General features: G+C 53.8%; 41 non-coding genes across 41 annotated transcripts; 32 read left to right on the top strand and 9 right to left on the bottom strand.

Annotated features, from left to right (window-relative positions):
* Positions 1 to 586: 586 nt before the first annotated feature.
* On the bottom strand, positions 587 to 658 carry Trnag-ucc (transfer RNA glycine (anticodon UCC)). The gene has a single exon. It is a non-coding gene; the product is annotated as a tRNA-Gly (tRNA).
* A 347-nt stretch (positions 659 to 1,005) lies between these two features.
* On the top strand, positions 1,006 to 1,076 carry Trnag-gcc (transfer RNA glycine (anticodon GCC)). Its single transcript has one exon. It is a non-coding gene; the product is annotated as a tRNA-Gly (tRNA).
* Positions 1,077 to 1,458: 382 nt separating this feature from the next.
* Positions 1,459 to 1,531, top strand: Trnam-cau (transfer RNA methionine (anticodon CAU)). Its single transcript has one exon. It is a non-coding gene; the product is annotated as a tRNA-Met (tRNA).
* Positions 1,532 to 1,836: 305 nt separating this feature from the next.
* Trnae-uuc (transfer RNA glutamic acid (anticodon UUC)) lies at positions 1,837 to 1,908 on the top strand. Its single transcript has one exon. It is a non-coding gene; the product is annotated as a tRNA-Glu (tRNA).
* Positions 1,909 to 2,106: 198 nt separating this feature from the next.
* On the top strand, positions 2,107 to 2,180 carry Trnai-aau (transfer RNA isoleucine (anticodon AAU)). The gene has a single exon. It is a non-coding gene; the product is annotated as a tRNA-Ile (tRNA).
* A 587-nt stretch (positions 2,181 to 2,767) lies between these two features.
* Trnag-ucc (transfer RNA glycine (anticodon UCC)) lies at positions 2,768 to 2,839 on the bottom strand. Its single transcript has one exon. It is a non-coding gene; the product is annotated as a tRNA-Gly (tRNA).
* A 347-nt stretch (positions 2,840 to 3,186) lies between these two features.
* Trnag-gcc (transfer RNA glycine (anticodon GCC)) lies at positions 3,187 to 3,257 on the top strand. The gene has a single exon. It is a non-coding gene; the product is annotated as a tRNA-Gly (tRNA).
* A 382-nt stretch (positions 3,258 to 3,639) lies between these two features.
* Positions 3,640 to 3,712, top strand: Trnam-cau (transfer RNA methionine (anticodon CAU)). The gene has a single exon. It is a non-coding gene; the product is annotated as a tRNA-Met (tRNA).
* Positions 3,713 to 4,017: 305 nt separating this feature from the next.
* Trnae-uuc (transfer RNA glutamic acid (anticodon UUC)) lies at positions 4,018 to 4,089 on the top strand. Its single transcript has one exon. It is a non-coding gene; the product is annotated as a tRNA-Glu (tRNA).
* A 198-nt stretch (positions 4,090 to 4,287) lies between these two features.
* Trnai-aau (transfer RNA isoleucine (anticodon AAU)) lies at positions 4,288 to 4,361 on the top strand. Its single transcript has one exon. It is a non-coding gene; the product is annotated as a tRNA-Ile (tRNA).
* A 587-nt stretch (positions 4,362 to 4,948) lies between these two features.
* Positions 4,949 to 5,020, bottom strand: Trnag-ucc (transfer RNA glycine (anticodon UCC)). The gene has a single exon. It is a non-coding gene; the product is annotated as a tRNA-Gly (tRNA).
* Positions 5,021 to 5,367: 347 nt separating this feature from the next.
* On the top strand, positions 5,368 to 5,438 carry Trnag-gcc (transfer RNA glycine (anticodon GCC)). Its single transcript has one exon. It is a non-coding gene; the product is annotated as a tRNA-Gly (tRNA).
* A 382-nt stretch (positions 5,439 to 5,820) lies between these two features.
* On the top strand, positions 5,821 to 5,893 carry Trnam-cau (transfer RNA methionine (anticodon CAU)). The gene has a single exon. It is a non-coding gene; the product is annotated as a tRNA-Met (tRNA).
* Positions 5,894 to 6,198: 305 nt separating this feature from the next.
* Positions 6,199 to 6,270, top strand: Trnae-uuc (transfer RNA glutamic acid (anticodon UUC)). Its single transcript has one exon. It is a non-coding gene; the product is annotated as a tRNA-Glu (tRNA).
* A 198-nt stretch (positions 6,271 to 6,468) lies between these two features.
* Trnai-aau (transfer RNA isoleucine (anticodon AAU)) lies at positions 6,469 to 6,542 on the top strand. Its single transcript has one exon. It is a non-coding gene; the product is annotated as a tRNA-Ile (tRNA).
* Positions 6,543 to 7,129: 587 nt separating this feature from the next.
* On the bottom strand, positions 7,130 to 7,201 carry Trnag-ucc (transfer RNA glycine (anticodon UCC)). Its single transcript has one exon. It is a non-coding gene; the product is annotated as a tRNA-Gly (tRNA).
* A 347-nt stretch (positions 7,202 to 7,548) lies between these two features.
* On the top strand, positions 7,549 to 7,619 carry Trnag-gcc (transfer RNA glycine (anticodon GCC)). Its single transcript has one exon. It is a non-coding gene; the product is annotated as a tRNA-Gly (tRNA).
* A 383-nt stretch (positions 7,620 to 8,002) lies between these two features.
* Positions 8,003 to 8,075, top strand: Trnam-cau (transfer RNA methionine (anticodon CAU)). The gene has a single exon. It is a non-coding gene; the product is annotated as a tRNA-Met (tRNA).
* A 305-nt stretch (positions 8,076 to 8,380) lies between these two features.
* Positions 8,381 to 8,452, top strand: Trnae-uuc (transfer RNA glutamic acid (anticodon UUC)). The gene has a single exon. It is a non-coding gene; the product is annotated as a tRNA-Glu (tRNA).
* Positions 8,453 to 8,650: 198 nt separating this feature from the next.
* Positions 8,651 to 8,724, top strand: Trnai-aau (transfer RNA isoleucine (anticodon AAU)). Its single transcript has one exon. It is a non-coding gene; the product is annotated as a tRNA-Ile (tRNA).
* A 587-nt stretch (positions 8,725 to 9,311) lies between these two features.
* Positions 9,312 to 9,383, bottom strand: Trnag-ucc (transfer RNA glycine (anticodon UCC)). The gene has a single exon. It is a non-coding gene; the product is annotated as a tRNA-Gly (tRNA).
* A 347-nt stretch (positions 9,384 to 9,730) lies between these two features.
* Positions 9,731 to 9,801, top strand: Trnag-gcc (transfer RNA glycine (anticodon GCC)). The gene has a single exon. It is a non-coding gene; the product is annotated as a tRNA-Gly (tRNA).
* Positions 9,802 to 10,184: 383 nt separating this feature from the next.
* Positions 10,185 to 10,257, top strand: Trnam-cau (transfer RNA methionine (anticodon CAU)). Its single transcript has one exon. It is a non-coding gene; the product is annotated as a tRNA-Met (tRNA).
* A 305-nt stretch (positions 10,258 to 10,562) lies between these two features.
* Trnae-uuc (transfer RNA glutamic acid (anticodon UUC)) lies at positions 10,563 to 10,634 on the top strand. The gene has a single exon. It is a non-coding gene; the product is annotated as a tRNA-Glu (tRNA).
* Positions 10,635 to 16,855: 6,221 nt separating this feature from the next.
* Trnag-ucc (transfer RNA glycine (anticodon UCC)) lies at positions 16,856 to 16,927 on the bottom strand. The gene has a single exon. It is a non-coding gene; the product is annotated as a tRNA-Gly (tRNA).
* A 347-nt stretch (positions 16,928 to 17,274) lies between these two features.
* Trnag-gcc (transfer RNA glycine (anticodon GCC)) lies at positions 17,275 to 17,345 on the top strand. Its single transcript has one exon. It is a non-coding gene; the product is annotated as a tRNA-Gly (tRNA).
* A 382-nt stretch (positions 17,346 to 17,727) lies between these two features.
* Trnam-cau (transfer RNA methionine (anticodon CAU)) lies at positions 17,728 to 17,800 on the top strand. Its single transcript has one exon. It is a non-coding gene; the product is annotated as a tRNA-Met (tRNA).
* A 305-nt stretch (positions 17,801 to 18,105) lies between these two features.
* On the top strand, positions 18,106 to 18,177 carry Trnae-uuc (transfer RNA glutamic acid (anticodon UUC)). Its single transcript has one exon. It is a non-coding gene; the product is annotated as a tRNA-Glu (tRNA).
* Positions 18,178 to 18,375: 198 nt separating this feature from the next.
* Positions 18,376 to 18,449, top strand: Trnai-aau (transfer RNA isoleucine (anticodon AAU)). Its single transcript has one exon. It is a non-coding gene; the product is annotated as a tRNA-Ile (tRNA).
* Positions 18,450 to 19,036: 587 nt separating this feature from the next.
* On the bottom strand, positions 19,037 to 19,108 carry Trnag-ucc (transfer RNA glycine (anticodon UCC)). The gene has a single exon. It is a non-coding gene; the product is annotated as a tRNA-Gly (tRNA).
* A 347-nt stretch (positions 19,109 to 19,455) lies between these two features.
* Positions 19,456 to 19,526, top strand: Trnag-gcc (transfer RNA glycine (anticodon GCC)). Its single transcript has one exon. It is a non-coding gene; the product is annotated as a tRNA-Gly (tRNA).
* A 382-nt stretch (positions 19,527 to 19,908) lies between these two features.
* Positions 19,909 to 19,981, top strand: Trnam-cau (transfer RNA methionine (anticodon CAU)). Its single transcript has one exon. It is a non-coding gene; the product is annotated as a tRNA-Met (tRNA).
* A 305-nt stretch (positions 19,982 to 20,286) lies between these two features.
* Trnae-uuc (transfer RNA glutamic acid (anticodon UUC)) lies at positions 20,287 to 20,358 on the top strand. The gene has a single exon. It is a non-coding gene; the product is annotated as a tRNA-Glu (tRNA).
* Positions 20,359 to 20,556: 198 nt separating this feature from the next.
* Trnai-aau (transfer RNA isoleucine (anticodon AAU)) lies at positions 20,557 to 20,630 on the top strand. Its single transcript has one exon. It is a non-coding gene; the product is annotated as a tRNA-Ile (tRNA).
* Positions 20,631 to 21,217: 587 nt separating this feature from the next.
* Trnag-ucc (transfer RNA glycine (anticodon UCC)) lies at positions 21,218 to 21,289 on the bottom strand. The gene has a single exon. It is a non-coding gene; the product is annotated as a tRNA-Gly (tRNA).
* Positions 21,290 to 21,636: 347 nt separating this feature from the next.
* On the top strand, positions 21,637 to 21,707 carry Trnag-gcc (transfer RNA glycine (anticodon GCC)). The gene has a single exon. It is a non-coding gene; the product is annotated as a tRNA-Gly (tRNA).
* Positions 21,708 to 22,089: 382 nt separating this feature from the next.
* Trnam-cau (transfer RNA methionine (anticodon CAU)) lies at positions 22,090 to 22,162 on the top strand. The gene has a single exon. It is a non-coding gene; the product is annotated as a tRNA-Met (tRNA).
* Positions 22,163 to 22,467: 305 nt separating this feature from the next.
* On the top strand, positions 22,468 to 22,539 carry Trnae-uuc (transfer RNA glutamic acid (anticodon UUC)). Its single transcript has one exon. It is a non-coding gene; the product is annotated as a tRNA-Glu (tRNA).
* Positions 22,540 to 22,737: 198 nt separating this feature from the next.
* Positions 22,738 to 22,811, top strand: Trnai-aau (transfer RNA isoleucine (anticodon AAU)). The gene has a single exon. It is a non-coding gene; the product is annotated as a tRNA-Ile (tRNA).
* A 586-nt stretch (positions 22,812 to 23,397) lies between these two features.
* Trnag-ucc (transfer RNA glycine (anticodon UCC)) lies at positions 23,398 to 23,469 on the bottom strand. Its single transcript has one exon. It is a non-coding gene; the product is annotated as a tRNA-Gly (tRNA).
* A 347-nt stretch (positions 23,470 to 23,816) lies between these two features.
* Trnag-gcc (transfer RNA glycine (anticodon GCC)) lies at positions 23,817 to 23,887 on the top strand. Its single transcript has one exon. It is a non-coding gene; the product is annotated as a tRNA-Gly (tRNA).
* Positions 23,888 to 24,247: the final 360 nt, after the last annotated feature.

A 24,247-nucleotide genomic window follows, 5' to 3' on the forward strand; every position in this document is an offset into this window, starting at 1 on the left:
TAGTCTTTTACTACTACGAAAAGGCAGCGCCGATTTCAGCAGGCGAGTGTGATGACCAAAAGATCATCACCCTGCGTGGAAGTTGACGGAGGATCCGAACCCGACTTGTCGGGAAGCGCTACAGCATTCACTCGGCAATGGCCATAATATGTTGAATACACTGGTTCTCAACCGACAAAGACAAGATGAAAGAAAATGTCCGATTGCCGATTTGTAACAACTTTGGCCCTTGTCAGTACTTGGGCGGGTGAGCGCATGGGGACACAGGGTACTGTTGGCAGTTTTACTTCCTATTTTTTCTTTCTCCTTTGTTTTCGGAGCTACAACCCGATTCGGTCATGGACACGCCACCGTGAAAGGATGGGGGAGTGCTGTGTTCCCATCGCCTCGCCTCTCCTTACCTCTCTCAGTCGTTTCTCGTGCTTGTCGTTTTGATATAGGCCGATTTGAGAGCGTCAGCTCTCGCGTCAGTCGAGACAAGTCGAGACACACTATAGGCTGGTCTGCAGCGAGTAAGAAGGGGGAAAAAAACATTAATTTGAGGGCGCGTGGCGAAAGTACTCATACGCGAAATTAAAAAGCCTGTTGCGGTGGCCGGGAATCGAACCCGGATCAACTGCTTGGAAGGCAACTATGCTGACCATTACACCACCACCGCACAAGGAAGCGCCCCGACGCCGCGCTGTGTCGGCTTCCCGCCTGTCGGCAGCGGCCGAAGGTGATCGTACCTGGCAGGCGCATTTCGAGGTAGGCTAGGGGAGAACATCCAGCCGCATTCGGACGGCGTATCCGCGCACATTTCGCATCCTTTGGCAAGAGTCGGTGCCGGCGCCGGCGATGCAAGAGTACGCAGAGGACCGCGTTCTGGCGGCATTTTTTAGCAGTGCAGTGCAGGATTCAGCGTCTGCAGCATCTTCTCGACAGAATGCTACGGCGCTTGACGGCAGTCCCACTTTCCCTTGAGACATCTGCTCGGCAAGCAGCGTGAAGTTACTACTGGCCCGAGCATCGGTGGTTCAGTGGTAGAATGCTCGCCTGCCACGCGGGCGGCCCGGGTTCGATTCCCGGCCGATGCATCGTTTTGCTGTTCCCGCGATAATGCTGCCGTGCTGCTTGCGCTCTTGAGATGCACGATCCACAAGAATGTATAGCTGGATTCCCTTGAGAAGAACCGAGAACGCAGCACTCGCGGGTCCCCACTAGGACGCTCGCATCATGTTCTACAGACTATCGTCGGCCTGGCCTCACAATTTGCTATGTCCAGGTGCCTCCGACGCACTGAACGTTAACGACAAGGAGTGCTGCCTATCGTTTGCAAAAGCTGCAGCAACACCGCAATCAACTGGGCCGGCAATGCACGTCTAGCAACAGAACACGTTATCCAGGAAGTACAGTGTCTTTACGTCTAACATTGGGTATGGTACTTACCCAGTTTCCAGGAAAAGCGGTTCCACCCGTGCCTCGGTAGCGCAGTAGGCAGCGCGTAAGTCTCATAATCTTAAGGTCGTGAGTTCGATCCTCACCCGGGGCATTTAATTTTCTGTGTCTGATGGTGATGCTGTTGCTAGGGCACTAACTTATTTCTTGTTTGTTATCCACAACGGTTTCAACGCTTCAGCGGGAAAATGTTTACTTCCTGTTACTGCTACTTACAGCTTCCCTTTCCCTCTTCTCCCAGCACAGCATGAAGCCAAAAGCATTGCTCTGAGACGTTTGAGGTGCGCGCCTTGCCAGTCAGTATGCGCAAAGACGCTCGCAAAGAGAGAAGGGCGCCGACGTGGGACACGACACGAAATGCGACAAGCGACCGTCCGAACCGGCGGAGACACCCCCACATCCGGTGTGGTCTAGTGGCTAGGATACCTGGCTTTCACCCAGGAGGCCCGGGTTCGATTCCCGGTACCGGAACGGAATTTTTTCCACACGAACCGTGACAAGTTTGAGCTGACCGAGCTGCCGTTTCCCGTCCTGCTCGCAATATAGCTACTGTTTCGTGACCGTCAGCAGAATATAGACGAGGGAAGCAGACGTCCGACGACCATAGAAATGGTGTACGGCTTCATGCCATACGTTTCCAGCGCAGGGCTGAGCAACTGCATCTGCCGAGGCCCGTTAGCTCAGTTGGTTAGAGCGTCGTGCTAATAACGCGAAGGTCGTGGGTTCGATCCCCCCACGGGCCACTAGTCTTTTACTACTACGAAAAGGCAGCGCCGATTTCAGCAGGCGAGTGTGATGACCAAAAGATCATCACCCTGCGTGGAAGTTGACGGAGGATCCGAACCCGACTTGTCGGGAAGCGCTACAGCATTCACTCGGCAATGGCCATAATATGTTGAATACACTGGTTCTCAACCGACAAAGACAAGATGAAAGAAAATGTCCGATTGCCGATTTGTAACAACTTTGGCCCTTGTCAGTACTTGGGCGGGTGAGCGCATGGGGACACAGGGTACTGTTGGCAGTTTTACTTCCTATTTTTTCTTTCTCCTTTGTTTTCGGAGCTACAACCCGATTCGGTCATGGACACGCCACCGTGAAAGGATGGGGGAGTGCTGTGTTCCCATCGCCTCGCCTCTCCTTACCTCTCTCAGTCGTTTCTCGTGCTTGTCGTTTTGATATAGGCCGATTTGAGAGCGTCAGCTCTCGCGTCAGTCGAGACAAGTCGAGACACACTATAGGCTGGTCTGCAGCGAGTAAGAAGGGGGAAAAAAACATTAATTTAAGGGCGCGTGGCGAAAGTACTCATACGCGAAATTAAAAAGCCTGTTGCGGTGGCCGGGAATCGAACCCGGATCAACTGCTTGGAAGGCAACTATGCTGACCATTACACCACCACCGCACAAGGAAGCGCCCCGACGCCGCGCTGTGTCGGCTTCCCGCCTGTCGGCAGCGGCCGAAGGTGATCGTACCTGGCAGGCGCATTTCGAGGTAGGCTAGGGGAGAACATCCAGCCGCATTCGGACGGCGTATCCGCGCACATTTCGCATCCTTTGGCAAGAGTCGGTGCCGGCGCCGGCGATGCAAGAGTACGCAGAGGACCGCGTTCTGGCGGCATTTTTTAGCAGTGCAGTGCAGGATTCAGCGTCTGCAGCATCTTCTCGACAGAATGCTACGGCGCTTGACGGCAGTCCCACTTTCCCTTGAGACATCTGCTCGGCAAGCAGCGTGAAGTTACTACTGGCCCGAGCATCGGTGGTTCAGTGGTAGAATGCTCGCCTGCCACGCGGGCGGCCCGGGTTCGATTCCCGGCCGATGCATCGTTTTGCTGTTCCCGCGATAATGCTGCCGTGCTGCTTGCGCTCTTGAGATGCACGATCCACAAGAATGTATAGCTGGATTCCCTTGAGAAGAACCGAGAACGCAGCACTCGCGGGTCCCCACTAGGACGCTCGCATCATGTTCTACAGACTAGCGTCGGCCTGGCCTCACAATTTGCTATGTCCAGGTGCCTCCGACGCACTGAACGTTAACGACAAGGAGTGCTGCCTATCGTTTGCAAAAGCTGCAGCAACACCGCAATCAACTGGGCCGGCAATGCACGTCTAGCAACAGAACACGTTATCCAGGAAGTACAGTGTCTTTACGTCTAACATTGGGTATGGTACTTACCCAGTTTCCAGGAAAAGCGGTTCCACCCGTGCCTCGGTAGCGCAGTAGGCAGCGCGTAAGTCTCATAATCTTAAGGTCGTGAGTTCGATCCTCACCCGGGGCATTTAATTTTCTGTGTCTGATGGTGATGCTGTTGCTAGGGCACTAACTTATTTCTTGTTTGTTATCCACAACGGTTTCAACGCTTCAGCGGGAAAATGTTTACTTCCTGTTACTGCTACTTACAGCTTCCCTTTCCCTCTTCTCCCAGCACAGCATGAAGCCAAAAGCATTGCTCTGAGACGTTTGAGGTGCGCGCCTTGCCAGTCAGTATGCGCAAAGACGCTCGCAAAGAGAGAAGGGCGCCGACGTGGGACACGACACGAAATGCGACAAGCGACCGTCCGAACCGGCGGAGACACCCCCACATCCGGTGTGGTCTAGTGGCTAGGATACCTGGCTTTCACCCAGGAGGCCCGGGTTCGATTCCCGGTACCGGAACGGAATTTTTTCCACACGAACCGTGACAAGTTTGAGCTGACCGAGCTGCCGTTTCCCGTCCTGCTCGCAATATAGCTACTGTTTCGTGACCGTCAGCAGAATATAGACGAGGGAAGCAGACGTCCGACGACCATAGAAATGGTGTACGGCTTCATGCCATACGTTTCCAGCGCAGGGCTGAGCAACTGCATCTGCCGAGGCCCGTTAGCTCAGTTGGTTAGAGCGTCGTGCTAATAACGCGAAGGTCGTGGGTTCGATCCCCCCACGGGCCACTAGTCTTTTACTACTACGAAAAGGCAGCGCCGATTTCAGCAGGCGAGTGTGATGACCAAAAGATCATCACCCTGCGTGGAAGTTGACGGAGGATCCGAACCCGACTTGTCGGGAAGCGCTACAGCATTCACTCGGCAATGGCCATAATATGTTGAATACACTGGTTCTCAACCGATAAAGACAAGATGAAAGAAAATGTCCGATTGCCGATTTGTAACAACTTTGGCCCTTGTCAGTACTTGGGCGGGTGAGCGCATGGGGACACAGGGTACTGTTGGCAGTTTTACTTCCTATTTTTTCTTTCTCCTTTGTTTTCGGAGCTACAACCCGATTCGGTCATGGACACGCCACCGTGAAAGGATGGGGGAGTGCTGTGTGCCCATCGCCTCGCCTCTCCTTACCTCTCTCAGTCGTTTCTCGTGCTTGTCGTTTTGATATAGGCCGATTTGAGAGCGTCAGCTCTCGCGTCAGTCGAGACAAGTCGAGACACACTATAGGCTGGTCTGCAGCGAGTAAGAAGGGGGAAAAAAACATTAATTTAAGGGCGCGTGGCGAAAGTACTCATACGCGAAATTAAAAAGCCTGTTGCGGTGGCCGGGAATCGAACCCGGATCAACTGCTTGGAAGGCAACTATGCTGACCATTACACCACCACCGCACAAGGAAGCGCCCCGACGCCGCGCTGTGTCGGCTTCCCGCCTGTCGGCAGCGGCCGAAGGTGATCGTACCTGGCAGGCGCATTTCGAGGTAGGCTAGGGGAGAACATCCAGCCGCATTCGGACGGCGTATCCGCGCACATTTCGCATCCTTTGGCAAGAGTCGGTGCCGGCGCCGGCGATGCAAGAGTACGCAGAGGACCGCGTTCTGGCGGCATTTTTTAGCAGTGCAGTGCAGGATTCAGCGTCTGCAGCATCTTCTCGACAGAATGCTACGGCGCTTGACGGCAGTCCCACTTTCCCTTGAGACATCTGCTCGGCAAGCAGCGTGAAGTTACTACTGGCCCGAGCATCGGTGGTTCAGTGGTAGAATGCTCGCCTGCCACGCGGGCGGCCCGGGTTCGATTCCCGGCCGATGCATCGTTTTGCTGTTCCCGCGATAATGCTGCCGTGCTGCTTGCGCTCTTGAGATGCACAATCCACAAGAATGTATAGCTGGATTCCCTTGAGAAGAACCGAGAACGCAGCACTCGCGGGTCCCCACTAGGACGCTCGCATCATGTTCTACAGACTAGCGTCGGCCTGGCCTCACAATTTGCTATGTCCAGGTGCCTCCGACGCACTGAACGTTAACGACAAGGAGTGCTGCCTATCGTTTGCAAAAGCTGCAGCAACACCGCAATCAACTGGGCCGGCAATGCACGTCTAGCAACAGAACACGTTATCCAGGAAGTACAGTGTCTTTACGTCTAACATTGGGTATGGTACTTACCCAGTTTCCAGGAAAAGCGGTTCCACCCGTGCCTCGGTAGCGCAGTAGGCAGCGCGTAAGTCTCATAATCTTAAGGTCGTGAGTTCGATCCTCACCCGGGGCATTTAATTTTCTGTGTCTGATGGTGATGCTGTTGCTAGGGCACTAACTTATTTCTTGTTTGTTATCCACAACGGTTTCAACGCTTCAGCGGGAAAATGTTTACTTCCTGTTACTGCTACTTACAGCTTCCCTTTCCCTCTTCTCCCAGCACAGCATGAAGCCAAAAGCATTGCTCTGAGACGTTTGAGGTGCGCGCCTTGCCAGTCAGTATGCGCAAAGACGCTCGCAAAGAGAGAAGGGCGCCGACGTGGGACACGACACGAAATGCGACAAGCGACCGTCCGAACCGGCGGAGACACCCCCACATCCGGTGTGGTCTAGTGGATAGGATACCTGGCTTTCACCCAGGAGGCCCGGGTTCGATTCCCGGTACCGGAACGGAATTTTTTCCACACGAACCGTGACAAGTTTGAGCTGACCGAGCTGCCGTTTCCCGTCCTGCTCGCAATATAGCTACTGTTTCGTGACCGTCAGCAGAATATAGACGAGGGAAGCAGACGTCCGACGACCATAGAAATGGTGTACGGCTTCATGCCATACGTTTCCAGCGCAGGGCTGAGCAACTGCATCTGCCGAGGCCCGTTAGCTCAGTTGGTTAGAGCGTCGTGCTAATAACGCGAAGGTCGTGGGTTCGATCCCCCCACGGGCCACTAGTCTTTTACTACTACGAAAAGGCAGCGCCGATTTCAGCAGGCGAGTGTGATGACCAAAAGATCATCACCCTGCGTGGAAGTTGACGGAGGATCCGAACCCGACTTGTCGGGAAGCGCTACAGCATTCACTCGGCAATGGCCATAATATGTTGAATACACTGGTTCTCAACCGACAAAGACAAGATGAAAGAAAATGTCCGATTGCCGATTTGTAACAACTTTGGCCCTTGTCAGTACTTGGGCGGGTGAGCGCATGGGGACACAGGGTACTGTTGGCAGTTTTACTTCCTATTTTTTCTTTCTCCTTTGTTTTCGGAGCTACAACCCGATTCGGTCATGGACACGCCACCGTGAAAGGATGGGGGAGTGCTGTGTTCCCATCGCCTCGCCTCTCCTTACCTCTCTCAGTCGTTTCTCGTGCTTGTCGTTTTGATATAGGCCGATTTGAGAGCGTCAGCTCTCGCGTCAGTCGAGACAAGTCGAGACACACTATAGGCTGGTCTGCAGCGAGTAAGAAGGGGGAAAAAAACATTAATTTAAGGGCGCGTGGCGAAAGTACTCATACGCGAAATTAAAAAGCCTGTTGCGGTGGCCGGGAATCGAACCCGGATCAACTGCTTGGAAGGCAACTATGCTGACCATTACACCACCACCGCACAAGGAAGCGCCCCGACGCCGCGCTGTGTCGGCTTCCCGCCTGTCGGCAGCGGCCGAAGGTGATCGTACCTGGCAGGCGCATTTCGAGGTAGGCTAGGGGAGAACATCCAGCCGCATTCGGACGGCGTATCCGCGCACATTTCGCATCCTTTGGCAAGAGTCGGTGCCGGCGCCGGCGATGCAAGAGTACGCAGAGGACCGCGTTCTGGCGGCATTTTTTAGCAGTGCAGTGCAGGATTCAGCGTCTGCAGCATCTTCTCGACAGAATGCTACGGCGCTTGACGGCAGTCCCACTTTCCCTTGAGACATCTGCTCGGCAAGCAGCGTGAAGTTACTACTGGCCCGAGCATCGGTGGTTCAGTGGTAGAATGCTCGCCTGCCACGCGGGCGGCCCGGGTTCGATTCCCGGCCGATGCATCGTTTTGCTGTTCCCGCGATAATGCTGCCGTGCTGCTTGCGCTCTTGAGATGCACGATCCACAAGAATGTATAGCTGGATTCCCTTGAGAAGAACCGAGAACGCAGCACTCGCGGGTCCCCACTAGGACGCTCGCATCATGTTCTACAGACTAGCGTCGGCCTGGCCTCACAATTTGCTATGTCCAGGTGCCTCCGACGCACTGAACGTTAACGACAAGGAGTGCTGCCTATCGTTTGCAAAAGCTGCAGCAACACCGCAATCAACTGGGCCGGCAATGCACGTCTAGCAACAGAAACACGTTATCCAGGAAGTACAGTGTCTTTACGTCTAACATTGGGTATGGTACTTACCCAGTTTCCAGGAAAAGCGGTTCCACCCGTGCCTCGGTAGCGCAGTAGGCAGCGCGTAAGTCTCATAATCTTAAGGTCGTGAGTTCGATCCTCACCCGGGGCATTTAATTTTCTGTGTCTGATGGTGATGCTGTTGCTAGGGCACTAACTTATTTCTTGTTTGTTATCCACAACGGTTTCAACGCTTCAGCGGGAAAATGTTTACTTCCTGTTACTGCTACTTACAGCTTCCCTTTCCCTCTTCTCCCAGCACAGCATGAAGCCAAAAGCATTGCTCTGAGACGTTTGAGGTGCGCGCCTTGCCAGTCAGTATGCGCAAAGACGCTCGCAAAGAGAGAAGGGCGCCGACGTGGGACACGACACGAAATGCGACAAGCGACCGTCCGAACCGGCGGAGACACCCCCACATCCGGTGTGGTCTAGTGGCTAGGATACCTGGCTTTCACCCAGGAGGCCCGGGTTCGATTCCCGGTACCGGAACGGAATTTTTTCCACACGAACCGTGACAAGTTTGAGCTGACCGAGCTGCCGTTTCCCGTCCTGCTCGCAATATAGCTACTGTTTCGTGACCGTCAGCAGAATATAGACGAGGGAAGCAGACGTCCGACGACCATAGAAATGGTGTACGGCTTCATGCCATACGTTTCCAGCGCAGGGCTGAGCAACTGCATCTGCCGAGGCCCGTTAGCTCAGTTGGTTAGAGCGTCGTGCTAATAACGCGAAGGTCGTGGGTTCGATCCCCCCACGGGCCACTAGTCTTTTACTACTACGAAAAGGCAGCGCCGATTTCAGCAGGCGAGTGTGATGACCAAAAGATCATCACCCTGCGTGGAAGTTGACGGAGGATCCGAACCCGACTTGTCGGGAAGCGCTACAGCATTCACTCGGCAATGGCCATAATATGTTGAATACACTGGTTCTCAACCGACAAAGACAAGATGAAAGAAAATGTCCGATTGCCGATTTGTAACAACTTTGGCCCTTGTCAGTACTTGGGCGGGTGAGCGCATGGGGACACAGGGTACTGTTGGCAGTTTTACTTCCTATTTTTTCTTTCTCCTTTGTTTTCGGAGCTACAACCCGATTCGGTCATGGACACGCCACCGTGAAAGGATGGGGGAGTGCTGTGTTCCCATCGCCTCGCCTCTCCTTACCTCTCTCAGTCGTTTCTCGTGCTTGTCGTTTTGATATAGGCCGATTTGAGAGCGTCAGCTCTCGCGTCAGTCGAGACAAGTCGAGACACACTATAGGCTGGTCTGCAGCGAGTAAGAAGGGGGAAAAAAACATTAATTTAAGGGCGCGTGGCGAAAGTACTCATACGCGAAATTAAAAAGCCTGTTGCGGTGGCCGGGAATCGAACCCGGATCAACTGCTTGGAAGGCAACTATGCTGACCATTACACCACCACCGCACAAGGAAGCGCCCCGACGCCGCGCTGTGTCGGCTTCCCGCCTGTCGGCAGCGGCCGAAGGTGATCGTACCTGGCAGGCGCATTTCGAGGTAGGCTAGGGGAGAACATCCAGCCGCATTCGGACGGCGTATCCGCGCACATTTCGCATCCTTTGGCAAGAGTCGGTGCCGGCGCCGGCGATGCAAGAGTACGCAGAGGACCGCGTTCTGGCGGCATTTTTTAGCAGTGCAGTGCAGGATTCAGCGTCTGCAGCATCTTCTCGACAGAATGCTACGGCGCTTGACGGCAGTCCCACTTTCCCTTGAGACATCTGCTCGGCAAGCAGCGTGAAGTTACTACTGGCCCGAGCATCGGTGGTTCAGTGGTAGAATGCTCGCCTGCCACGCGGGCGGCCCGGGTTCGATTCCCGGCCGATGCATCGTTTTGCTGTTCCCGCGATAATGCTGCCGTGCTGCTTGCGCTCTTGAGATGCACGATCCACAAGAATGTATAGCTGGATTCCCTTGAGAAGAACCGAGAACGCAGCACTCGCGGGTCCCCACTAGGACGCTCGCATCATGTTCTACAGACTAGCGTCGGCCTGGCCTCACAATTTGCTATGTCCAGGTGCCTCCGACGCACTGAACGTTAACGACAAGGAGTGCTGCCTATCGTTTGCAAAAGCTGCAGCAACACCGCAATCAACTGGGCCGGCAATGCACGTCTAGCAACAGAAACACGTTATCCAGGAAGTACAGTGTCTTTACGTCTAACATTGGGTATGGTACTTACCCAGTTTCCAGGAAAAGCGGTTCCACCCGTGCCTCGGTAGCGCAGTAGGCAGCGCGTAAGTCTCATAATCTTAAGGTCGTGAGTTCGATCCTCACCCCGGGCATTTAATTTTCTGTGTCTGATGGTGATGCTGTTGCTAGGGCACTAACTTATTTCTTGTTTGTTATCCACAACGGTTTCAACGCTTCAGCGGGAAAATGTTTACTTCCTGTTACTGCTACTTACAGCTTCCCTTTCCCTCTTCTCCCAGCACAGCATGAAGCCAAAAGCATTGCTCTGAGACGTTTGAGGTGCGCGCCTTGCCAGTCAGTATGCGCAAAGACGCTCGCAAAGAGAGAAGGGCGCCGACGTGGGACACGACACGAAATGCGACAAGCGACCGTCCGAACCGGCGGAGACACCCCCACATCCGGTGTGGTCTAGTGGCTAGGATACCTGGCTTTCACCCAGGAGGCCCGGGTTCGATTCCCGGTACCGGAACGGAATTTTTTCCACACGAACCGTGACAAGTTTGAGCTGACCGAGCTGCCGTTTCCCGTCCTGCTCGCAATATAGCTACTGTTTCGTGACCGTCAGCAGAATATAGACGAGGGAAGCAGACGTCCGACGACCATAGAAATGGTGTACGGCTTCATGCCATACGTTTCCAGCGCAGGGCTGAGCAACTGCATCTGCCGAGGCCCGTTAGCTCAGTTGGCAGTCGGGCTTGAGAAGCCGTGCGGCGCGGACGTGCTGTTTACGTCCTAGCCGCGACCAGCAGCTTAGCGGAGTCGGTGAGTGTTGTGCTAGCGGCGCATCGTCCATCGTACATAGGAAACGTTCACATGGCTCATTCTTTACGAAAGTCGACAGTAAAGTTCACATTCGAGAACCGTTTTGCCCGACCAAAAGCGCTTGAAGTTGAACGTTTTCTGAGAGAGGTAGTGAAATTAGATTCCAACGAACTATTTGGTATTCATCTTTCGATAGTGGCAAGTGTTGTATATGTGAAACTTATCAATGACGATTGCTGTGACCGACTGCTTCGGACGTCGGGAGGCTCTTATAAGTTCCTTCACTCCGACGGCAATGTAGGGACAGTCCTTGTGGAACCAGCGGGCATTGGAATCAGAACGGTACGTGTCTTTGAATTACCATTTGAGGTGACTGCCCACCAAGTAACTTTGGCCCTGCAACAGTATGGGACGGTCCTCGCCCATACGGAGGAGAAGTGGTTGAGCTTTGAGACTTACCCTGTTCTTAATGGCGTACGTCAAGTGAGAATCGACCTTCAGAAGCATATCCCCTCCTATGTATACGTTTGTGGCTGCAGAGCGATCGTCATGTATGATGGACAACCTCGTACATGCTCTGGTTGTGGAAAGGAAGGTCACGTTCGATCGGAGTGTTTACAACGACGTATTGCACAATTGCCGGTGGGCGCGAACCTCGATCCGCAACGGTCCCAAGCTTGGCCACTTACGTATGTCGCGGCTGCGCGAGGGGCTGTGGTGCCATTCCCCGCTGTTCCCGATCCTCCCGCTGCATCACAGGAGTCGTCCATGCAGCAGGATGCCCCGGTGGTCGACCAGTCTGTGCGGCCGGCGTCAGACGCCCCCAGTCCGGATGTCTCCGAGCGTGTGGAACCTCCGCGGACGGAAGTGATGGACGTGGTATCTGACGTGACGCCCGAGACGGGAGCGGACTCCGAAACACCTAGTGTGGGACAGTCTCAACCTTCAGACGTTGAGGAATCCCATACTTCGCGGCACCAACAAAAGAAGCGCAAGAAACAACGTATCGCGCCCCCAGATGCCGGCGAAGCAGCTCGCCCATATCGTGAAAAAGCAACACGGATTGCACAAACGCAGCGCGGCACTCCGGCGACGAGTTCTGCAACAGACTAGGCCCCTACGCAGCGAGTGGCAAGCCCCCCAGGTCACTGTGGCGTTGACGCCTGCAGTGTGACCCCCATGGATGTGAGTACGACGCGACCCCTTGAACCATGTGATGAGCTGGATCGAAAACTTCCGAACATGCACCGCACCGCCCCTGTGCATGATGAAGTAAATTGGGCTGATGATGTTGAGTTAGACGCTCAGGATGTTGGAACGACGGACCAACCACTGGCCGTGGACGACACCCATGGTCCCATGGGTAACGCATTACGACCAGGTTCAAGTGAGCCGGTCGACGGCTCGGGGGAAGGACAGCGAACCTAAAGGCTGACGGTGTCGCAGAGTTGTGCCCAATGAACCCTCAACAGGCGTATCGCATAGCGACAATCAACATTAATAAAATCAGCAGTGCTCGTAAACTGCAGCTTCTCAGTGACATGTTACGAGCGGCGGAAGTCGATATCGCCCTGTTACAGGAGGTCAGGGAGTCGGATCTCCAGTCCTTGCGCACATATACCGCTCACGTCCATCCTGGTACCGCGCACGAACTGGGCACCGCCATCTTAACCAAAGAGGGTCTCGAAGTTACGGACGTTGCGTTTCTACCTTCGGCGAGAGGTACAGCGCTTACGCTCGCTGGCGTCCGCATTATTAATGTCTACGCTCCATCTGGCTCCAGCAATAGAGGCGCCCGCTCGGAATTCTATAGGACTGACATAATGCCCCTGTTCGCGGGCAGGTACGATCACGTCGTTTTCGGCGGTGACTTCAACTGCGTGCTGTCACCCCGCGACCAGACGCCGAACTACAACACATGCCCGGAGCTCTCTGCCGTTATACGTGACATGGCCTTGCAGGACACATGGACCTGCCTCCATGGAGACGCGCCGGGGTTCACGTACTTTACGGCAACGTCAGCGAGCCGCCTGGACCGCATATATACGTCGCGCGAGCTTCGTCTCCGTCTTCAGCAGTCGGAACTCTGGCCGACGATCTTTTCAGATCATTTGGCGTATATCTGCACCATCACTCTGGCGCGCCAGTCAACCTATCGCGGTAGAGGATTGTGGAAATTGAATGTCGCTGTTCTGCAGGAACGTGATTGCCGTGTACAAGTCACCGACACCTGGACGAAATGCTTACGTCGCACACACGCCTATCCGTCGGTGCTCCTCTGGTGGATACATTGCGCCAAACCGGCTATGAGGAGGACACTAATGAACTACTCCCGCGATCGGATGCAATGGTACAATACCACGGTTGAATTTTACTTTAGTGTCCTCCGTGACATGTACAACCGTCCCGCACAACGACCGGTTAGTCTTGTAGAAATCAACCGCGTCAAAGCCAAACTGTTGCATCTCATGCGCCACAAGATGGAAGGCACCGTCATTCGAGCACGACTGGGATATGAGGTCGCGCACGAACGACCCTCATTGCACCACGTGGTAGGGGAAAAGCGGCAGTATACACGGAAACTCATCACGGCACTTTGGACGGTGGACGGCCAGCGGTTAACCACACAGGCCGAGATTAAAAAAGGGTTCGTGGATTATTATGCCCGTCTGTACTCGCAGAAGACACCAGATCGAGAGGCCCTTAATGACATACTCATGGCACTGCCGCGCCGTCTCGATCGCGCCACTGTCGATGCACTGCAGGAAGATGTGACGGAAGAGGAAGTGGCGACGGCCTTGGCAAAGGGTCGCAAGAATAAATCGCCTGGACCCGATGGACTGCCTATAGAATTCTACAGAGAATTTCAAAGTATCTTAACGCCGATGTTGCGACAGTTGTGCCAGGAGCTACTGAATCCTGAAGTGGCAGTCCCTCGCGAATTTACGCAGGGAATCATCATTCCAGTCCCGAAGACATCGTCCGGATACTCTGTGCATCAGTTCCGGCCGATAACACTGCTTAACAGTGATTACAAACTCTTTGCACGACTCCTGGCCCTTCGCTTCCGGTCGGCCCTTACACAGTTAACGGGAAAAGACCAGACTGGAGTCGGGTACAATCGCGCTATTCATATGGCGTTGTGTGATTACCGTGACCTGATAGCCATTGCAGATGCGTGTAGAATGCAAGGTGCCATGCTTGCGGTCGACTTAGAAAAAGCCTTTGATGCAGTCGGCCATGACTTTCTCCGCGAAACAATGACGGCGATGTGTGTTCCACAACGGCTCATTGCGTCTGTCTTGCGGCTTCTACATGGATCAGAGTCGATGGTCTTAGTAAACGGACTTTTGGCAGGACCCGTACAGATACACTGCTCTGTCAGACAGGGGTGTCCTCTCTCCATGAGCTTATTTGCCCTCGCGATTGAGCCGCTGTTGGTTCAACTCCACACAACGCTACGGGGCGTCATTGTGCGAGATGATAAATTTGTGTACCGGGCTTACGCGGATGATGTCGTCATCGTCGTACGTTCGAACGCAGAGGTTGACATGGCAATAGCTCTGATTGAGAGATATGGCAAAGCGGCTGGTGCACAGCTCAACAGGCGGAAATCGGGAATTATGCACATTGGACGCGGGTTACCCGCGCAACCAGAAACCCGCATTAAGGTGCTTACAGAGTTGAAATGTTTGGGAGTAACGTACACTCAGAATATGCGCCGCACGATCGCTCTCAACTACAAACGCCTCTTGCACAATATCCGCGCCAGTATCCGACTACACACCTTACGGTCCCTCGATGCGCTGCAAAAGGTAGACTTCGTAAACACCTACCTGGTGTCGAAGATTATATATATAGCGCGAATATTTCCCATGCCGCGGGCGACAGCGGACAGACTCCAGGCAGTCTTCGGACATTACGTGAACCAAGGACATCTCTTTAAAGTAAGTAATGCGACGCTCACTCTCCCGCTGACAGCTGGCGGCCTCGGACTCATCAATGTATACGTCAAGGCCTTGGCTTTGTTCGTACGACTGACGCTATGGCATTGGAAACGCGACCATAACCGTCTGATCTCCTTCCTCCTGACGGAAATCGTGCCACCCAACCTGGACCCGCCGATCGCTATTCACCACATCCCACCAGCCTTGTGCCACTGCCGTACTTTTCTGCTCGACTACAGTTACCTGCGGAAGATGCTGCGTATTGACGACCTGCCCGCAGTCCGGAATGTGTACGGCACCCTCATGTTGCGACAGCGACGGAATGTGGTTGAAAGCAAGTATCCCCGGTACGACTGGACAGCGGTCTGGTGCAATATCCACCCCCCTAACTTACCGACGGCGGCGCGGGCCACGTGGTACTATTACGTGAATCGTAAATACCCAACGCAGTCACGTCTGCACCAGATTCATCTCGCGGCATCGCCGCTGTGCCCGACGTGCCAACTGCCAGATACGGACCTCCACCGGCTCGTTTGTGGGGCTGCAAAGGAAGTGTGGCAACTGCTTTGTCGCCTATTGGCCTTCATCCAACGCACGGCGCCGCACGCCATTTCAATGATGTCCCTACTCTGCCCTGATGATAACCCGTACCCACGAACGAAGAGACACGCAGTACATTGGTTAATGGGGGTAACTGTGTACTACCTATTTAGCACGTCGGATCATGACGTTGGCGAGTACAGATCATTCTTGGAGAACCAACACGCTATACTGAAGCGAACACAGACATACCGGAAACATTATGCCAATTTTCTTATTAAGGTGTTTGAAGACTTTCTGGTGAACCGTTGACGATAGGCATGAGCAGTTAGTCTATCTATCGCTGTACGGCGATGGTGGTATCTACACATGTCACAATTGTGTAAGGGTACAACAAGAATCCATGCATCCTTAATAAAAAAAAAAGAAAAAAAAAAAAAAAAGAGAGAGAGAGAGAGAAAGAAAAAGGACCTCTCCGAATTCACCGGTTATAAATTTGCATCGAGAAGACGGCCTAGCGTCCGGAAAGTCGGAAAGTCTACCCCCCCCCCCCCTGTCCACAGTGGACATACGTTCCGGAACGGAACCATATGATTTTGGCCCAGGAGGGGCATCTTAATTTGATGTTAAAAAAACAAAAAAAAACTAAATAAAATAAACTAAAAAAAAGTGGTTAACAAAATAAATAAAAAAATAAAAAAAAGTGGCAAATAAAAAAAAGTGGTTAAGGCGAAAAAAAATAAAAAAAATAAAAAAATAAAAAAAAAAGTCGTAGAGCAAAAAAAAAAAAAAAAGTTGGTTAGAGCGTCGTGCTAATAACGCGAAGGTCGTGGGTTCGATCCCCCCACGGGCCACTAGTCTTTTACTACTACGAAAAGGCAGCGCCGATTTCAGCAGGCGAGTGTGATGACCAAAAGATCATCACCCTGCGTGGAAGTTGACGGAGGATCCGAACCCGACTTGTCGGGAAGCGCTACAGCATTCACTCGGCAATGGCCATAATATGTTGAATACACTGGTTCTCAACCGATAAAGACAAGATGAAAGAAAATGTCCGATTGCCGATTTGTAACAACTTTGGCCCTTGTCAGTACTTGGGCGGGTGAGCGCATGGGGACACAGGGTACTGTTGGCAGTTTTACTTCCTATTTTTTCTTTCTCCTTTGTTTTCGGAGCTACAACCCGATTCGGTCATGGACACGCCACCGTGAAAGGATGGGGGAGTGCTGTGTGCCCATCGCCTCGCCTCTCCTTACCTCTCTCAGTCGTTTCTCGTGCTTGTCGTTTTGATATAGGCCGATTTGAGAGCGTCAGCTCTCGCGTCAGTCGAGACAAGTCGAGACACACTATAGGCTGGTCTGCAGCGAGTAAGAAGGGGGAAAAAAACATTAATTTAAGGGCGCGTGGCGAAAGTACTCATACGCGAAATTAAAAAGCCTGTTGCGGTGGCCGGGAATCGAACCCGGATCAACTGCTTGGAAGGCAACTATGCTGACCATTACACCACCACCGCACAAGGAAGCGCCCCGACGCCGCGCTGTGTCGGCTTCCCGCCTGTCGGCAGCGGCCGAAGGTGATCGTACCTGGCAGGCGCATTTCGAGGTAGGCTAGGGGAGAACATCCAGCCGCATTCGGACGGCGTATCCGCGCACATTTCGCATCCTTTGGCAAGAGTCGGTGCCGGCGCCGGCGATGCAAGAGTACGCAGAGGACCGCGTTCTGGCGGCATTTTTTAGCAGTGCAGTGCAGGATTCAGCGTCTGCAGCATCTTCTCGACAGAATGCTACGGCGCTTGACGGCAGTCCCACTTTCCCTTGAGACATCTGCTCGGCAAGCAGCGTGAAGTTACTACTGGCCCGAGCATCGGTGGTTCAGTGGTAGAATGCTCGCCTGCCACGCGGGCGGCCCGGGTTCGATTCCCGGCCGATGCATCGTTTTGCTGTTCCCGCGATAATGCTGCCGTGCTGCTTGCGCTCTTGAGATGCACGATCCACAAGAATGTATAGCTGGATTCCCTTGAGAAGAACCGAGAACGCAGCACTCGCGGGTCCCCACTAGGACGCTCGCATCATGTTCTACAGACTAGCGTCGGCCTGGCCTCACAATTTGCTATGTCCAGGTGCCTCCGACGCACTGAACGTTAACGACAAGGAGTGCTGCCTATCGTTTGCAAAAGCTGCAGCAACACCGCAATCAACTGGGCCGGCAATGCACGTCTAGCAACAGAACACGTTATCCAGGAAGTACAGTGTCTTTACGTCTAACATTGGGTATGGTACTTACCCAGTTTCCAGGAAAAGCGGTTCCACCCGTGCCTCGGTAGCGCAGTAGGCAGCGCGTAAGTCTCATAATCTTAAGGTCGTGAGTTCGATCCTCACCCGGGGCATTTAATTTTCTGTGTCTGATGGTGATGCTGTTGCTAGGGCACTAACTTATTTCTTGTTTGTTATCCACAACGGTTTCAACGCTTCAGCGGGAAAATGTTTACTTCCTGTTACTGCTACTTACAGCTTCCCTTTCCCTCTTCTCCCAGCACAGCATGAAGCCAAAAGCATTGCTCTGAGACGTTTGAGGTGCGCGCCTTGCCAGTCAGTATGCGCAAAGACGCTCGCAAAGAGAGAAGGGCGCCGACGTGGGACACGACACGAAATGCGACAAGCGACCGTCCGAACCGGCGGAGACACCCCCACATCCGGTGTGGTCTAGTGGCTAGGATACCTGGCTTTCACCCAGGAGGCCCGGGTTCGATTCCCGGTACCGGAACGGAATTTTTTCCACACGAACCGTGACAAGTTTGAGCTGACCGAGCTGCCGTTTCCCGTCCTGCTCGCAATATAGCTACTGTTTCGTGACCGTCAGCAGAATATAGACGAGGGAAGCAGACGTCCGACGACCATAGAAATGGTGTACGGCTTCATGCCATACGTTTCCAGCGCAGGGCTGAGCAACTGCATCTGCCGAGGCCCGTTAGCTCAGTTGGTTAGAGCGTCGTGCTAATAACGCGAAGGTCGTGGGTTCGATCCCCCCACGGGCCACTAGTCTTTTACTACTACGAAAAGGCAGCGCCGATTTCAGCAGGCGAGTGTGATGACCAAAAGATCATCACCCTGCGTGGAAGCTGACGGAGGATCCGAACCCGACTTGTCGGGAAGCGCTACAGCATTCACTCGGCAATGGCCATAATATGTTGAATACACTGGTTCTCAACCGATAAAGACAAGATGAAAGAAAATGTCCGATTGCCGATTTGTAACAACTTTGGCCCTTGTCAGTACTTGGGCGGGTGAGCGCATGGGGACACAGGGTACTGTTGGCAGTTTTACTTCCTATTTTTTCTTTCTCCTTTGTTTTCGGAGCTACAACCCGATTCGGTCATGGACACGCCACCGTGAAAGGATGGGGGAGTGCTGTGTGCCCATCGCCTCGCCTCTCCTTACCTCTCTCAGTCGTTTCTCGTGCTTGTCGTTTTGATATAGGCCGATTTGAGAGCGTCAGCTCTCGCGTCAGTCGAGACAAGTCGAGACACACTATAGGCTGGTCTGCAGCGAGTAAGAAGGGGGAAAAAAACATTAATTTAAGGGCGCGTGGCGAAAGTACTCATACGCGAAATTAAAAAGCCTGTTGCGGTGGCCGGGAATCGAACCCGGATCAACTGCTTGGAAGGCAACTATGCTGACCATTACACCACCACCGCACAAGGAAGCGCCCCGACGCCGCGCTGTGTCGGCTTCCCGCCTGTCGGCAGCGGCCGAAGGTGATCGTACCTGGCAGGCGCATTTCGAGGTAGGCTAGGGGAGAACATCCAGCCGCATTCGGACGGCGTATCCGCGCACATTTCGCATCCTTTGGCAAGAGTCGGTGCCGGCGCCGGCGATGCAAGAGTACGCAGAGGACCGCGTTCTGGCGGCATTTTTTAGCAGTGCAGTGCAGGATTCAGCGTCTGCAGCATCTTCTCGACAGAATGCTACGGCGCTTGACGGCAGTCCCACTTTCCCTTGAGACATCTGCTCGGCAAGCAGCGTGAAGTTACTACTGGCCCGAGCATCGGTGGTTCAGTGGTAGAATGCTCGCCTGCCACGCGGGCGGCCCGGGTTCGATTCCCGGCCGATGCATCGTTTTGCTGTTCCCGCGATAATGCTGCCGTGCTGCTTGCGCTCTTGAGATGCACAATCCACAAGAATGTATAGCTGGATTCCCTTGAGAAGAACCGAGAACGCAGCACTCGCGGGTCCCCACTAGGACGCTCGCATCATGTTCTACAGACTAGCGTCGGCCTGGCCTCACAATTTGCTATGTCCAGGTGCCTCCGACGCACTGAACGTTAACGACAAGGAGTGCTGCCTATCGTTTGCAAAAGCTGCAGCAACACCGCAATCAACTGGGCCGGCAATGCACGTCTAGCAACAGAACACGTTATCCAGGAAGTACAGTGTCTTTACGTCTAACATTGGGTATGGTACTTACCCAGTTTCCAGGAAAAGCGGTTCCACCCGTGCCTCGGTAGCGCAGTAGGCAGCGCGTAAGTCTCATAATCTTAAGGTCGTGAGTTCGATCCTCACCCGGGGCATTTAATTTTCTGTGTCTGATGGTGATGCTGTTGCTAGGGCACTAACTTATTTCTTGTTTGTTATCCACAACGGTTTCAACGCTTCAGCGGGAAAATGTTTACTTCCTGTTACTGCTACTTACAGCTTCCCTTTCCCTCTTCTCCCAGCACAGCATGAAGCCAAAAGCATTGCTCTGAGACGTTTGAGGTGCGCGCCTTGCCAGTCAGTATGCGCAAAGACGCTCGCAAAGAGAGAAGGGCGCCGACGTGGGACACGACACGAAATGCGACAAGCGACCGTCCGAACCGGCGGAGACACCCCCACATCCGGTGTGGTCTAGTGGCTAGGATACCTGGCTTTCACCCAGGAGGCCCGGGTTCGATTCCCGGTACCGGAACGGAATTTTTTCCACACGAACCGTGACAAGTTTGAGCTGACCGAGCTGCCGTTTCCCGTCCTGCTCGCAATATAGCTACTGTTTCGTGACCGTCAGCAGAATATAGACGAGGGAAGCAGACGTCCGACGACCATAGAAATGGTGTACGGCTTCATGCCATACGTTTCCAGCGCAGGGCTGAGCAACTGCATCTGCCGAGGCCCGTTAGCTCAGTTGGTTAGAGCGTCGTGCTAATAACGCGAAGGTCGTGGGTTCGATCCCCCCACGGGCCACTAGTCTTTTACTACTACGAAAAGGCAGCGCCGATTTCAGCAGGCGAGTGTGATGACCAAAAGATCATCACCCTGCGTGGAAGTTGACGGAGGATCCGAACCCGACTTGTCGGGAAGCGCTACAGCATTCACTCGGCAATGGCCATAATATGTTGAATACACTGGTTCTCAACCGACAAAGACAAGATGAAAGAAAATGTCCGATTGCCGATTTGTAACAACTTTGGCCCTTGTCAGTACTTGGGCGGGTGAGCGCATGGGGACACAGGGTACTGTTGGCAGTTTTACTTCCTATTTTTTCTTTCTCCTTTGTTTTCGGAGCTACAACCCGATTCGGTCATGGACACGCCACCGTGAAAGGATGGGGGAGTGCTGTGTTCCCATCGCCTCGCCTCTCCTTACCTCTCTCAGTCGTTTCTCGTGCTTGTCGTTTTGATATAGGCCGATTTGAGAGCGTCAGCTCTCGCGTCAGTCGAGACAAGTCGAGACACACTATAGGCTGGTCTGCAGCGAGTAAGAAGGGGGAAAAAAACATTAATTTAAGGGCGCGTGGCGAAAGTACTCATACGCGAAATTAAAAAGCCTGTTGCGGTGGCCGGGAATCGAACCCGGATCATCTGCTTGGAAGGCAACTATGCTGACCATTACACCACCACCGCACAAGGAAGCGCCCCGACGCCGCGCTGTGTCGGCTTCCCGCCTGTCGGCAGCGGCCGAAGGTGATCGTACCTGGCAGGCGCATTTCGAGGTAGGCTAGGGGAGAACATCCAGCCGCATTCGGACGGCGTATCCGCGCACATTTCGCATCCTTTGGCAAGAGTCGGTGCCGGCGCCGGCGATGCAAGAGTACGCAGAGGACCGCGTTCTGGCGGCATTTTTTAGCAGTGCAGTGCAGGATTCAGCGTCTGCAGCATCTTCTCGACAGAATGCTACGGCGCTTGACGGCAGTCCCACTTTCCCTTGAGACATCTGCTCGGCAAGCAGCGTGAAGTTACTACTGGCCCGAGCATCGGTGGTTCAGTGGTAGAATGCTCGCCTGCCACGCGGGCGGCCCGGGTTCGATTCCCGGCCGATGCATCGTTTTGCTGTTCCCGCGATAATGCTGCCGTGCTGCTTGCGCTCTTGAGATGCACGATCCACAAGAATGTATAGCTGGATTCCCTTGAGAAGAACCGAGAACGCAGCACTCGCGGGTCCCCACTAGGACGCTCGCATCATGTTCTACAGACTATCGTCGGCCTGGCCTCACAATTTGCTATGTCCAGGTGCCTCCGACGCACTGAACGTTAACGACAAGGAGTGCTGCCTATCGTTTGCAAAAGCTGCAGCAACACCGCAATCAACTGGGCCGGCAATGCACGTCTAGCAACAGAACACGTTATCCAGGAAGTACAGTGTCTTTACGTCTAACATTGGGTATGGTACTTACCCAGTTTCCAGGAAAAGCGGTTCCACCCGTGCCTCGGTAGCGCAGTAGGCAGCGCGTAAGTCTCATAATCTTAAGGTCGTGAGTTCGATCCTCACCCGGGGCATTTAATTTTCTGTGTCTGATGGTGATGCTGTTGCTAGGGCACTAACTTATTTCTTGTTTGTTATCCACAACGGTTTCAACGCTTCAGCGGGAAAATGTTTACTTCCTGTTACTGCTACTTACAGCTTCCCTTTCCCTCTTCTCCCAGCACAGCATGAAGCCAAAAGCATTGCTCTGAGACGTTTGAGGTGCGCGCCTTGCCAGTCAGTATGCGCAAAGACGCTCGCAAAGAGAGAAGGGCGCCGACGTGGGACACGACACGAAATGCGACAAGCGACCGTCCGAACCGGCGGAGACACCCCCACATCCGGTGTGGTCTAGTGGCTAGGATACCTGGCTTTCACCCAGGAGGCCCGGGTTCGATTCCCGGTACCGGAACGGAATTTTTTCCACACGAACCGTGACAAGTTTGAGCTGACCGAGCTGCCGTTTCCCGTCCTGCTCGCAATATAGCTACTGTTTCGTGACCGTCAGCAGAATATAGACGAGGGAAGCAGACGTCCGACGACCATAGAAATGGTGTACGGCTTCATGCCATACGTTTCCAGCGCAGGGCTGAGCAACTGCATCTGCCGAGGCCCGTTTGCTCAGTTGGTTAGAGCGTCGTGCTAATAACGCGAAGGTCGTGGGTTCGATCCCCCCACGGGCCACTAGTCTTTTACTACTACGAAAAGGCAGCGCCGATTTCAGCAGGCGAGTGTGATGACCAAAAGATCATCACCCTGCGTGGAAGTTGACGGAGGATCCGAACCCGACTTGTCGGGAAGCGCTACAGCATTCACTCGGCAATGGCCATAATATGTTGAATACACTGGTTCTCAACCGATAAAGACAAGATGAAAGAAAATGTCCGATTGCCGATTTGTAACAACTTTGGCCCTTGTCAGTACTTGGGCGGGTGAGCGCATGGGGACACAGGGTACTGTTGGCAGTTTTACTTCCTATTTTTTCTTTCTCCTTTGTTTTCGGAGCTACAACCCGATTCGGTCATGGACACGCCACCGTGAAAGGATGGGGGAGTGCTGTGTGCCCATCGCCTCGCCTCTCCTTACCTCTCTCAGTCGTTTCTCGTGCTTGTCGTTTTGATATAGGCCGATTTGAGAGCGTCAGCTCTCGCGTCAGTCGAGACAAGTCGAGACACACTATAGGCTGGTCTGCAGCGAGTAAGAAGGGGGAAAAAACATTAATTTAAGGGCGCGTGGCGAAAGTACTCATACGCGAAATTAAAAAGCCTGTTGCGGTGGCCGGGAATCGAACCCGGATCAACTGCTTGGAAGGCAACTATGCTGACCATTACACCACCACCGCACAAGGAAGCGCCCCGACGCCGCGCTGTGTCGGCTTCCCGCCTGTCGGCAGCGGCCGAAGGTGATCGTACCTGGCAGGCGCATTTCGAGGTAGGCTAGGGGAGAACATCCAGCCGCATTCGGACGGCGTATCCGCGCACATTTCGCATCCTTTGGCAAGAGTCGGTGCCGGCGCCGGCGATGCAAGAGTACGCAGAGGACCGCGTTCTGGCGGCATTTTTTAGCAGTGCAGTGCAGGATTCAGCGTCTGCAGCATCTTCTCGACAGAATGCTACGGCGCTTGACGGCAGTCCCACTTTCCCTTGAGACATCTGCTCGGCAAGCAGCGTGAAGTTACTACTGGCCCGAGCATCGGTGGTTCAGTGGTAGAATGCTCGCCTGCCACGCGGGCGGCCCGGGTTCGATTCCCGGCCGATGCATCGTTTTGCTGTTCCCGCGATAATGCTGCCGTGCTGCTTGCGCTCTTGAGATGCACGATCCACAAGAATGTATAGCTGGATTCCCTTGAGAAGAACCGAGAACGCAGCACTCGCGGGTCCCCACTAGGACGCTCGCATCATGTTCTACAGACTAGCGTCGGCCTGGCCTCACAATTTGCTATGTCCAGGTGCCTCCGACGCACTGAACGTTAACGACAAGGAGTGCTGCCTATCGTTTGCAAAAGCTGCAGCAACACCGCAATCAACTGGGCCGGCAATGCACGTCTAGCAACAGAAACACGTTATCCAGGAAGTACAGTGTCTTTACGTCTAACATTGGGTATGGTACTTACCCAGTTT

The sequence above is a fragment of the Schistocerca nitens genome, chromosome 2 (assembly GCF_023898315.1).
Source record: "Schistocerca nitens isolate TAMUIC-IGC-003100 chromosome 2, iqSchNite1.1, whole genome shotgun sequence".
In the NCBI taxonomy this organism is placed as follows: Eukaryota; Metazoa; Arthropoda; class Insecta; order Orthoptera; family Acrididae; genus Schistocerca; species Schistocerca nitens.